Below are 13,751 nucleotides of genomic sequence, written 5' to 3'. Positions count from 1 at the left end.
ATGTTGTAGGTGTCCCAGGTCTCGGAACTTCACAGGACAGAGGTCGCTGCTGCCTCGTAGACCTTTTAACGCACATACCAATTGAAACATACGAAACGTCAATTTTTTTTTTCTCTCAAGTCACACTGGCCCGCTCCTCTGGAGCTTACCATTCCACTTCCTCCTGCCATTTTTCTTCCATGCCCAATCCTATAACTCCCAAGCCAATAGCATTGTGAGAGCATCTTCAAAAGTAGAACTCCAGCAGTTCATGGCACTCAAGATCAATTAAGAATTGCCAAAACCATCCAAGAAATAAATAAAATGATATCAGCTAAAATTATTTCTAACCTCCCCACATCAACTGCAAAAATATATCCTTTAATAATGGAATGGCAAGTACTATTAAATTGGTCCCTGTACATTTTTTAATCCAATATGCTATATACTGTATTAATGGCCCTGTAAAGCTGCAGCAAATAAGAATGTCATTGTTCCATTGCCAATACACATGACAATTAAACGATCTTAAATCTCTCGACTTAAATACTGATTGTTTCTACCCTACCAGCAAAGCAGTTACACCTTACTCCCAGGTTGATGTTAAATCTTAAAAGCAATATACTGAATTAAAACATCTGTAAAAGAGATACCAACATAACCATGCTCAAGAAATGCTTGTTTAAATGTACAAGTAAAACTACATTTGAAATTTCAGATCATTTTCATGCACAAGTTGAGGCATGCAACCTTTGGGCTTGCACCCACACCGTCCGTGTACATGCACAAGGATAACAAATCCACAAGAGTATCCTGCAAGAAGCACCAAGCATTTTTCTGTAATTTCAATGTAGGCATCCTCAGAGACAAAGTTGTTTTTCATTAAAGAGATACCTGCAGCAACTCTGTTAAATAAGCTCCAAGGAACATTGTTTTGTTAACCTGATGGATATCCACACAAATTCGTACACTGACCAACAGACGATCCAGAAGCCCAAAGGGAAAGACAGTGTACCCAAACAAGGTTTCTGTTAACAGATTGATCGTTTTCAGAATCAAACTTTAAGGCACTCCTTCAATCATACACTTATTTCAGAAGCAATAAATTAGTTGTCTTAATGTCTTAGGAAGAATCATGGCATTACATTCTTTACTGGTTCCATCTGTTGATATAAAGAATTTTCTACAAAATGGATGGATGCTGGAGGGAGGAAACTATATAATTGAACAAACTTTTCATTTCTACAACTTTAAGCCTAAGATCAATTGCTCCAATTAACATTTATATTTCGGAGGAAACCTCAAATACACAGAATATATGGAATAGAAACAGATCATTAAACCCTATCAATCCATGCCTTTCCCCGTCCATCAGACAACACTCTGTCCCTTCTCCCTTAAATCCCTCCAATCTGTAAATGCATCCATTCAATTCCCTTTAATCACTCCAAGTGACTGAGTTCCACATACTCTCCTCTCTTTGGTTAAAGTATTTTCTTCCGAATTCCCAACTGGATTTCTCAGATGAATAGTGGCTAGCTGTGCTCTTCGCCACAAATGGAAACATCCTCTCTGCATCAGTCGTCATTATGTGGGCTTTGGAGAACGGGGTGCAAGGAGTCCATGGGACAATCCTCACACTGGACTTCGGCTTGACCATGTAAAACATTTCCCCAAATCAGGCAGGAGGGTGGCAAGTAGTTTCTAATACTATTCGGGGTTTATGCGTTTTTCACAAATCGGAGCTCAAATAGAATGCACGGTGGAGGAGGTCCAAAATGCTTCCACTGTTCCAGGCAACATGATCAGGAATTATTTCCAGCCGTGGCAGCTTGCACATTAAGTTTTGTCCATGAGGTGACCTCCATGAGGCTGAAAACTGGTCTGGAGATCTGGCCACATTAAAAATTAAGTGGGAATAGGAAGAATGGGCAATGGCTATTGCAAGAGTATGAGGAGCAAGTAGATACTGTGGGTGTCTTCAGAATCAATCTCACCCTCAAAAGCATTTTCCATTTTGGAGACCGTTCCTCCCAGGAGCACTATCAGATCCAAGAGTGTGCCAATGTAAATGGCTCAATTGAATAGGAAGGCTGAAAGTAGAAATGCAATATTGATCATGGATTTGCTGTTACAGGAGCACAGAGGTACATCTGAGGCTGTACACTAGAAAGGGAGGGTAAATAGCGGGAGATTATTGTCCATGTCTGTTCTAAAGAAATTGGCAGAGAAAAGGACAGGGTCCTTTAAACAGGAGCCAAGAAAGAAAATAAAACATAGAACCTCAATACTCAGTAAGCACGGACTAATGTGTAGGAAGGAACTGCAGATTCTGGTTTACACTGAAGATCGCACAAAATGGTGGAGTAACTCAGCGGGTCAGGCAGTATCTCAGGAGAAAAGGAATAGGTGACGTTTTGGGTTGAGACCCTTCTTCAGACTGAGTGGCCCTGTACTGAGAGGATCCGGACAGCTGGGACCTGTACAAGCATGGACTAATTCTGCATCACAGAAGAGTGCAGATCTGTAAATGCACAACTGAAGTGGTTCAGGAGGGAGGGCTTTAGTCTTCTCAGGCACTGGAAGAGTTTCTGGGGCAGCTGGGAACTGTACAGTAAGAAAATAACTGCAGATGCTGGTACAAATCAATTTATTCACAAAATGCTGGAGTAACTCAGCAGGTCGGGCAGCATCTCGGGAGAGAAGGAATGGGTGACGTTTCGGGTCGAGACCCTTCTTCAGACTGTACAAGTCAGGTGGGCTGCACCTCAGCAGAGTGGGGACCAGCAAGGTGTTTGGTGTCCATACTATTTGGGAGTGTTAAATCTGTCACGGCAGGATGGGCACCCTAAAGGAAACTCAGGAATGAGAGAAACAGAGCATGCAAGTAAAAGAAGCAAAAAAGTAGCTCTACCACAAAAAAAATTGATAACCTTTTTTCATAATCTTAAAGAGCAAGGTCAGCCTTTTTAAAAGAGACCCAATCTGTTCATCCGAGAGAGATATATCCTCACACTTCCTCCAGGTGCTCCACTCTCCCCCTATATCCCAAAGATTAATTGTAAATGATCCCTTGTGTAGTGGGAAAAAGAACCAAAGAGAATAAGTTGCCAGACTGCAAGAGAAAAAGATTATGAGATGGATGGGATTGCTCAGCTGGAAACAGGCATGGACCTGATGGGCCGAACAGCCTCCTGTGACATCAAGCAAAAAGGGCCTAAACATCTGGAACCAGTTTTGTGATCTACAAAAATAACAAATTAATTACTCGCCTCTCTTTTTCATTAAATAAAGGTGTCGAAGTGTATTTTACATCTTTGTTTCCAATATTTCCATCTCTGCTTATACGCACTATGTACTGAGCTGTAAAGTTGACTGATTAAGTTGTCAATAGAAAAAACATCCAAGAATATAAATCTTTGGATCTACTTCCCCCTGACAAACTGGAAGTTTTGTCTGGAGATACTGTAGGTAGCAAAAAGTATCAAATTACTGTACCTTGCATCCTGGTGTCAATTCAAACAAGTTATCACAGAAAAAAATCTTTGATTTAGACCGCAGAATTAAAAGTTACAGTCTGATGGGTAATGTGATACAAACACTCCAAAATGGCAGTAGTTGGCCAAGCTAGGGGAGGAAACAATCTACTTTAAGAAGAACAAAGTATCAATTATTTGGGGAGTTATTTTGAAAATGTGGTTAATAGTTGCTCAAACGCAGAAAGTTCCAGTAATTTGGATAGAGTGCTCATACAGTTGTTAGCAAGGCACAACAGTAGGACTCCTCTCTGAGAAGGAGGTGTGTGTGTATATATAAATTACACAAAGTCTGCAGGATAGTAAAAAGAAAAAAACTGCAAAAAATATATAAATCACAATCAGGAGGAAAAGTTTATGAGAGTGCAAGAGATAGCCTGGAGTTTTTGATTGCCAGGGTAGGATTAGGTGCAAGAACCTGATAGCTTGCCCAGCCACTGCTGTTTGTCCCCCGAAGAGCAAACACCAAGAGGATGGAGCCAGCGATGGCAACGGGTATGACGGGAGAGGAGCAAGGCCGGCAGGAGAGGAGAGTACTGGGGTCTGGCCTACCGTGCCTTAGAGGTCTAAGGGAGGCCCCACGGGGCATAAAGGTGGACGGACAAGGAGAGGACATCGGTGGCTGGTCGACCAAGAGAAGGTGATGGCTGGAGGCCCACAGCAGCCTGGGGCTTGCCTGGAAAATGGTGCCAAAACACAAAACCCCCGTGTAAGTGGTCGCAGTAGACTATTTCTGTACAATTGCTAATCGGGGATGGTACGGCAATACTCTACTGGACTGTTTGTAAGAAAATAATTTCACTGTGCATTTGCACTTCGCAAATGTGACAATAAAACACCATTGAACCACAGTTGCAGGAAAGTAGTTGTCCCTGAAACTTGTATTGAGCGACTTCAGGCTTCCGATTTCAAGATTTATGCATTGAATCTAGGCCAGTGCACAAGTGCAGGTTTTGTGATTTTGCACAAGTGGCATCTTTTGGATCAGACAAATAAAGCAAGATGCTTTTAAATGAACATAAGATTTCAAAGGAATATTCTCTCCTGCAGCACACATCCCCAAAGTTAACATCACTCAATTATCTGGCCATTTCACTGTAGTATTTGTGGGTTGGTATCACGTTCCTAATATTCCAACAGCAAGTACTTGGTGTAAATGTTTTGGCATGTAAATGTTTCTTTTATTTGTCCACACAACTCTCGCAAAGCTGAGCCTGATCGCATCCTCAGGTTAAGTCGAGTCACATATATTGTCATATGCATAAGTACGGTGTACAGGTACAATAGAAAATCCTGCTTTCAGCAGCACTGCAGGCACAGACTTAAACACACAAAAACATCATATATAAATTACATACAAGTCTGCAAGGTAGACCAAAGACTGCAAAAAAAACACTTGACAGTGTAAAATACAATCATTAAAACAAGAAAATGGATACTGCCTCAACTTTGCAAAACACTGTATCAGTGCTATTTTTGAAAAGCATTTTGGAGAAACTTGAATCTGCCACTGTGCACTCACACCCCAATCAAAAATATGGGTTCAGGTCCTACACAGGGAACGAGCTCAAAAATGCAAGCCCATACTTCAGTGCAATACCAAGGAAGTTTCACTTTTCTGCTGGTATACTAAGCCTGATGGGCACATAACACCTCGGGAGTTATTCCGAGTACCTGACTAATATTTATCCCTCAACTAAGCATCATCAACTAAGTCACAGAGTAGACACAAGGAACTGTAGGTGCTGGAATCTTACATAGAACACAAAGTGCTGCTGAAACTCAACCAGTTGAGCTGCATCTGAAGAAGGGTCCTGACCCGAAACCACCGCTCCATTCCTCGAGAGATGCTACCTGACCCACTGAGTTACTCCAGCTCTTTGTTCTACATCATCTGGTCATATTGCTGTTGTTTTGCTTATAAATTTTGAAAGTGTTTTAAAAAGGGACATTGTTATATAAATTCATATTCGTTGGTTAACAGACTAAACACTGCCACAGAAAACTCACTCTGAAAAATGAGGTGAAGGCTTGTATGAGCATACTGGCCACTGCTCACAACAGCAACTTTAAAATTGTAATCCATATACAATCAGTTCAGTAACTTAACCAATCATTGCAATTAACATTTATTATCGTGAGGCCTGATTGGGTGAGGAAGAGGTGGCTGTTTTCTTAAGGGATTATTTGAAGCACCAAATTTAAGCCTATGGAGTTACAGTGTATGGAGTTTAAACAAAGGTCCCCTTTCATCCCTGTCTATAAGTCATGTTAGTTGACTGGAGGTGTAATGCAGAAGCAATTGTTTCGTGAAGTACTTATTTGTTATTGGGCAAGGTGTGGTCATAATTCTGACATGCTAAAATCCACTTTTGAATGCTAAAAGCAACAAAACTAAGTACACTTGCAATTTTTCACAACTGCCAGCACTTGGATTTGATTGATTTGTTTCTGATGAGTTCTGTAAGAAAGCTACAGTCCTGAGCATAGTGGCATTTCCATACATGGAGTGTATGGGAAGTGGAGTAAATTTGCTCATATTGTTATTTCTAAATTCAGAACACACCAAGTCTAATTAGTGCTATACCAGGTATGCGCTAGTCTTGGAAAGTCTTGCCCAGACCAAATAATTCAAGCATCAGCACTACACAACAATGTACAGGTCCGAGTAGAAACAAGGAACTACAGATGCTGGTTTACAAAACAAAGACACAGAGTGTTGGAGTAACTCAGTGGGTCAGGCAGGATCCTTGGAGAACAATGGTAGATGATGTTTCGGGTAGGGACCCTTCTTCAGACTTGTCTATAGGTCCTCCCCAGCTTATGGGATGACTTACATTCATCCCATAGACAGGAGACCTGCAGGATGGATTTGCCAGTTGTTGCGAGGCTACAGGCATCTTCGTCCATGTTGGAAAATCTGTTAGTTACCGCATTTCCTACCTGTGTACTATTCAAGTTACTAACAGTTCTTTCATATGTATGAAACCCTGCCAGAAACTTGGGAAGACCTTGCACCAAATAGAACATTTTATTGCTATGTAAGATGCTACATAATTTCTACGCCATTTAGAACGGAGATGAGGAAAAACTTTCAGTCAGAGTTGTAAATCTGTGGAATTCTCTGCCTCAGAAAGCAGTGGAGGCCAATTCTCTGGGTGCTTTCAAGAGAGAGCTCTTAAAGATAGCGGAATCAGGGGGTATGGTGAGAAGGCAGGAACGGGGTACTGATTGTGAATGATCAGCCATGATCACATTGAATGGCGGTGCTGGCTCGAAGGGCCGAATGGCCTACTCCTGCACCTATTGTCTATAAGCCAAAGCTTGAGCTATCTAACAGAAATAAAAGTGAATGATTAATACAATTTACATGAAACACACAAGCCAAAGCATAAGCTAAATCTTATATATAGGCAACCAGAATTTACATCAGAATTTGCATCAACAAGTTATCTTGACTTAATTCAAAAGTCATCGGGTCACAATGGGTTCTTCAATGTCTGGTTGCTGAGGATCAGATTTCAAATGCTGATCCAATTTCACATTTAAAATTATTTGATCAGATAACAATGCAAAAACAGACCACGTTCAACTATTGGTACATTATTGCCACATGTACCGAGCGAGGTACAGTAAAAAAGCTTTTTAGCTGCTATCTATTTGAATCAGATCATATTTGATCAGATCACACAAATACAACACACAGCAGAAAGAAAAATACCAGAGTGCACAATATAGTGTTACAGTACTGTAATGCTATAGATAGAGGAAAAAGTCCAGCATCTACAATAAAGGTGGGTTGGAAAAATCAGGTCTACCCCTAACTTATGGGAGGACTGTTCAGGCTGTTTGTGGTACTAAAACCCATCTTACTTTCACTTAGCACTTTATACAGGGACAGTGTGGAGATAGTGTCCAGCTTCAGGTTTCTGGGCATTTCGGAGGACCTCACATGGTCCACTAACACCGCTGCGCTGGTCAAGAAGGCGCAGCAACAACTGTTCTACCTGAGAACACCGAAAAAGATGGTCTGCCCCAACAGCTGCTGACGACCTTTTACCACTGCATCATAGAGAGCATCCTAACGCATGGCATCTTTGTGCGGTATCTCAGCTGCACGGAGGCAGAGAGGAGCTCTTCAGCGGGTAGTCTACAGAGCTCAGAGGATTATCGGTACACAGCAACCAGCCTTGGAGAGCATCTACAATACACGATGCCTCAGGAAAGCCACCAGCATTCATAAAGACTCCTCACACCCCTGCAATAGTCTGTTCGAACTATCATCTGGCAGACGCTACAAGGCCTTCTACGCCCACACCTCCAGACTCAGGAACAGCTTCATCCCCAGGGCCATAGCTGCTCTGAACCGGTCCTGCTGAGTCGGATGGTCACATCGCACAATGAACCGGCACAGACCTATTTGCACTTTATTCTGTTTTAACTGTATTTAATTTTGTTTCTTTGGGTTGTCTAAATTTCCGTTGATCAGCTAATTCATTTATTGCATCGTATGGAAGGCGCATTAACAATCTCATTGTACCCCTGTACACTGACAATAAAGATATATTGTATTATATTAATATAAAGTGGTGACAGTGCTGTACAGTAGAAAAACATCCTATCTCACAGCTCAGTAACCTGGGTTCAGTCTTGGTCATCAGTGCCACCTAGGTTTGTACATTTTTCTGGTGAACTAACGGATTTCCTCCAGTGCTGCGGCTTCCTCCCACATCACAAGGACATGCGAGGGTGGTAGGTTAACTGGCCACCGTAAAAGGTCCCTGGTGTAGATGGGTAGCATGTGGGAAGAATAGATCACAGAAAATGGTAGTGTCCAAATGCAATGGCTCCATGGACTGGCACAGATTCGATGAGCCAAATGCCTTTTTTTTAAATGCCAAAAGAATATAGGAAAAAGGGCTTTGGCATGCCAGAGGCTTATGGTCTTCATGGTGGGGTTACTCATAATTTCATGATGCGCACTGGCTCTGAATTATGATCAATCCCATCATTCAGCCTCCTCCCAATAACACAACTGTAGTATTTCTATGCAGAAAAATGTTCACAATTTACTGTGTGGCTGGCACTGCACTCGATCACACCATTCACATCAGCTGCGTTCCTCTACGATCAGTCTCTATGCAGATTCATTCTAGCGTAAACCGACTTCAGCACATCTATTACAATGGATTCTCTTGTCACATCTTCACTGTCACCGAGGCCCCAGATTCCATTCCTGACCCCCTTCCTAATCTGTACACTACCTCTGTTTAATATACAATTATAGTAGTATCCATATGTATGAAGGTGGCAAATTTAATAACTACAATTCCAATAATATTCATCACCTAACTGTTGATTCATATCAAATCCAACAGTTCACTTTCTCAGCATTCATTCATGGTCAGCTGTATGTGGTCAAAAAGACTTAACAATATGCATAAAATGAATCGCAATTTCCTCTGCTTTAACATCAGGAAATGTGTCATGGAATTCAACAAAATAATTTCAAATGTATTGCACACTGAAGGACTTTAAAAAAAAAATTAAAACAAAAAAACCCTGGAGATAGTGGAAATCTAAAATAGATCCTAAAACACTCAGCAGATTAAACCGCATACCAAAGGTGAAAAACAGTTTAACCTATCAATTGTCGAACTGAAAATATTAACACCGTCCCTCTCCACAGATGCTGCCTGATTTACCAGGTAATTTGAACATCTCCTGATTTCACCAAAGGATTTGTTTTGGGCATTGACAGCATCGTGGGTGTTTCAGAAGCATTTCAACAAGTTTTCAACATAGTGTGTAATTGCTGATATTTATTGATGTAAATACTGCGTTCTGTTAAATGCCACAACCTTACCATAGATACAGATGTTGCAAAGCAACCCCACATTTTCCCTGTGGCCACATAGAGTTCTATCGAAATGCATAGCACACTCAAAGTTACTTATCCTTGGCTTATGTACGTCACTAGCAATGCAAGCATTTTATGACATTCTCCAAATGACTCTCATAAGCAGATAGTTTAAAATCAATCATATCAGTGGTCTAGTCATATAAACATAGAACAGTACATCACAAGAACAAGCCCTTCGACCCAAATATGATACCAAGACCAACTCTTACATGCCCGTCCCACCATTCCATGCGTCTATCCAAAAGTCTTAAATACCACAATCATACCTGCCTCAACCACCATCCTCTGCAGCATGTTCTCAGCACACCACCATCTATGCAAAAAAAAACATGCTCTGCTCTTGCCCTTTAAACTTTGCTGTTCTCCCCTTCAATCTATGCCCTCTAATATTTGCTATTCCTTTCCTGGGGAAAAGAAAGATTCAGGCTGTCTATCCTACCTATGCCTCATAATTTTATAAAGACCACACCAGACAAGGATCTAGAAGAGAGGGAATGGGTGACGTTTCGGGTCTCGACCCAAAAGGTCACCCATTCCCTCTCTCCTAGATGCTGCCTGACCTGCTGAGTTACTCCAGCATTTTGTGATACCTTCAATCTGTACCAGCATCTGCAGTCATTTTCCTACAAAACAGGCAAGGAAAGCACATTTAGTTCCTTCAAGAATATTAATGAAGCAGGCATGGTTTGCAAAATTACAATGCACTGAAATTAAACTTAATTCTTTTTTTTTTCTTCTTTTTTTTTTTTTTGAGTACCCGAGGTTAAATTTGAACTCGAAGTCTCTAGATCAATGGAATAGAACTTTGCCACTAATTTAACTATTATCGTCCTCCCGTGATACAGCACATTGGCTGGGTGGCACCCAACATTCCTCTACAACTACAGGATTGTTGCAACACGCACCATACTGCAGCCAATGGATCCTGTTGCAACAAGTGTGCTTTCTGCAGACACACTCAATTCTCGCTGTAAATCTGTATTCTCCCTCTGGATTCCTCGCAAAACCTGCATGGATATCCTGTTACAAATCATCTGACAACAAGCAGTAGTTTGCAAAACAAAGGGCATGAGACACAGACCTACTGCACTTGACAATTCCTAGCGCACCAAAAGAATTAAGAGGAAAAAAGTCATTTCCAAGACTATACTATTCAAAGACAGCATCAGAAACAGCACTAATAACTGTTTGTTTCACTAGCGAGGACTACTTAAAATCCCCACAAAACATCAGAGCAGCTTTAGTGAATACCCACCGATGGTGCACAGCGCGATAAACCCTCAGCTCACTCTGCACTGTGACTAATGGGTTTTGAACGGGCTGTTGAGAATTTGAGCAGCACAGGAATCTCAACCATTTCCTCTGTAATTATGAGCTCAGTTCACGGCGTATTTAAATACCCGGCGATTACATTGGTTGCAGTAAGAAAACAAACCAGTCTCGATTCTAAAAAGGTACAGGAAGCACCGCCTTCGTAAACCCTGAAGTAGTAAATGTTAAAATCACGCATGAAAAACCATTAAAAACGTGCAAGAGCTCCTTTATACTTGGAAGTGAAAGGCGAGACTTCGTGATTCAAATTATTGTTAAACACCCAAAGCACTTTCCTGAACGTAGAGAACAGCTTAAACTCGGATTTTCTCCTGTTTGCTAAAGAGAGGCACTCGCTCGTTGGAGGAGACGGGATAATACCGCTCACTCTTACTCACACTCGACAGTCTGGAAGTGAAAACGCCTCGTCTTTTGGGTGCAGCCAGACTCAAAACAGCTCCCGCTACATTTCAAGAGGGGAATCTGGCAAATTTACCCAGCAGTGAGGGGATGTAGGGAACGAGAGAGGGAAGGAGGCGAGGGATGGAGGGAGTGAGTGAGGGAGTAAGCGAGGGAGGGAGGGAAGGGATGGAGTGAGGGGGGAAGCGCTACATCAACCTAGAGTTGGTCCTTCCTACCTGTCGGGATGAACTGATAGGAGTGAGGATAGAGTGAGGGAGAGAATGGAGTGAGGGAGGGAGTGCTGCTTCAACCTAGCGCCTGCCCTTCCAGCCTCCCCACCCCAGGGGCCTCTCTACCCCCAGCCGGGAGCGGGACCACCCTGCCCGCGGACATCAGAACCGTGAGAGAGACCCGGAGTACTCACAACTCGGCGCAACTTTCTCCTCTGCAGCTCTGCCTACGGATCCGCGCTGAAGGGCGGAGATGAGGCAGGCGCGCGCCGCGCGACCCGCCCCGCCCCGCCCCGCCCCCAGCTCCTCCCGCGCCGCGCGCGACCCGCCCCGAGCTCGAGATGGGGGGGGGGGGGGGTTGAGGGAATGCGCGCGACCCGCATCCCACCTGAGGGGCGGTTGGAAAGCGCGCGCCCCGCAGCCCAGCTGAGGGGCGGTTGGAAAGCGCGCGACCCGTAGCCCAACTGAGGGGCGGTTGGAAAGCGCGCGACCTTCCCCCAGCCCAGCTCCCGCGCCGCGCTGCCCGTGGTCCTGGCCCCGCCCCTCTCCCCACCTCTCCAATCAGCTGGCGGGAGAACCAGGGTGTCGTGGGTTGATTGGTCGGTCGGGCTGTCCATCAGACGGCGGGGCCCGCCCACCGGCCCGGGCGCGTCACCTGCAGGCACGTGGTTCACGCCCTGACAGACGCTGCTGGAGCCGGTGAGTCTTCGCAGCGATCCCAGCTCACACTTTCCAGTATTATATCCCAGGTGTATTGAGTTAATGGAATTCATGGCTGATCCATCTCTCCCTCCCAACTCCATTCTCCTGCCTTCTCCCCCAGAACCCCTGACACCTATACTAATCAAGGATCTATCTCTGCCTTAAACATATGCCATCGACGTGGCTTGCTTCCACAGCCTTCGAACGGACTCATCAGGACAAAAACTTAACTGATATTTCACCTCATCACAAACCTTGTGGAAAAACGTTCACCTCAGAGAATCCAGCGGTTTGAAAGGTTGGCACCTCAAGGGGTGAACAGTAAATGCCTGCAATGCCATTTAAAAGAGTCCATAACACTTTTCTTGCCTTGTCTTGGACCATCTCAGGAATCAGTCTGAAGAAGGGTCTCGAACCAAAACATCACATCCATTTCTCTTCACAGATGCTGCCTGACCCCCTGAGTGTCTCCCCCATCCCCCCACCTGCAGATCTTCATGTCTCCATTCTTTCCTTTCACCCTTACATATGGCTTCTGTGTTCTCCCAGCACACAGACACAAGGTCCTCACTACCATCTGACTGCTTATTTGAGTGGTCATGGGCCAGCCATTTCTAGGAGTCACTGAAAATGCTTCATTTTTTCCCCGGAGAAAATGCTTCATTTTTTTTCCAGAGCACATCCTTGAACCTTTCCCTCTGTCCACCCAATCACCTCTTCTCTCGTTAAAGCTTGGAATAGAGAGTCAGGTTTGTATCTCCAGTGTTGGGCTGTGACCTAAATACTGTGGATGTTAGATTGGAAAATGACACTGCTGGTGCATTTATTCCAGTTTGAAGATTTTTTCCAGAGTATCTTGTCAGTGGTTCCTTATGATTGTCACAAATGATCTAGATGTCTGAAAAGCATGCTGACTAGCTGTACCTTCTAAGCATAGATTCATCTTGTCCCTCTGAATATTTTTCAATAACATCTGTACCACTGACATTCCATAGTGACCAGGAATTGCTTGGACTATTCCTGTTTCCCTTCTTGAATAAAGATCCTACTCTTGCTGTTCTCTAGTTGTCTGACACCTTACCAGTGAAGATTTAAAAATCTCTGTCAGGCATCCAACAATCACCTCCCATTCTCCCCATGGTGACCTGGAATATCTCTCATCAGGGCGTAAGGGTTTATTCACCTTTGATACATCTAATACCTTTTAATGATAACCTTGTTCGATAATTTTACCGACCCCTTTCTGAATTCTTAAATTACAATGTCCTTCTCCTTCTTCAGTTTGAAGAAGGGTCTCGACCCGAAATGTCACCCATTCCTTCTCTCCTGAGATGCTGCCTGACCTGCTGAGTTACTCCAGCATTTTGTGATGTCCTTCTCCTTAGAATGTACCACCAGCAAAATGATCACTTGCTTCTTCTTCCTAACTTGATCCACTTGGTCTCAATTGAAGAGCCTTTTATAATATCCTCCCGCATTGCCGCAGTAATGCACTCCTTAATCAATACTGCAGATTCCTTGCATTAAATAGTAGCTTAGCCTTGCATTCCTCCCTGTCAACTCTGCCTACTGGACTGATTTGGTCTTCCTACTGCACCTCCTCCCCAACTGTACAACTACCCTGAAGAAGGCTCTTGACCCGAAAGGGCACCCATTCCGCTCTCCAGA

At 43.5% G+C, this 13,751-nt stretch overlaps 1 protein-coding gene across 3 annotated transcripts in view; it reads right to left on the bottom strand.

Annotated features, from left to right (window-relative positions):
* LOC144600711 (plastin-3-like) overlaps positions 1 to 11,905 on the bottom strand; it is an 80,759-nt gene extending 68,854 nt beyond the window's left edge. Inside the window, exon 1 of one of the 3 annotated variants that reach the window (XM_078412621.1) lies at positions 11,770 to 11,905. The gene's annotated coding sequence lies outside the window, so the exon portion shown is untranslated. Of the gene's footprint in view, positions 1 to 11,387; positions 11,494 to 11,575; positions 11,655 to 11,769 lie in introns of those variants that run through there. The other 2 variants (XM_078412620.1, XM_078412622.1) reach the window with 2 other exon arrangements.
* Positions 11,906 to 13,751: the final 1,846 nt, after the last annotated feature.

Source organism: Rhinoraja longicauda, chromosome 15 (genome assembly GCF_053455715.1).
Source record: "Rhinoraja longicauda isolate Sanriku21f chromosome 15, sRhiLon1.1, whole genome shotgun sequence".
Lineage (NCBI taxonomy): Eukaryota > Metazoa > Chordata > Chondrichthyes > Rajiformes > Arhynchobatidae > Rhinoraja > Rhinoraja longicauda.
Note: the sequence above shows the minus strand (reverse complement) of the source record. Positions and strands in the feature narration are given on the sequence as shown.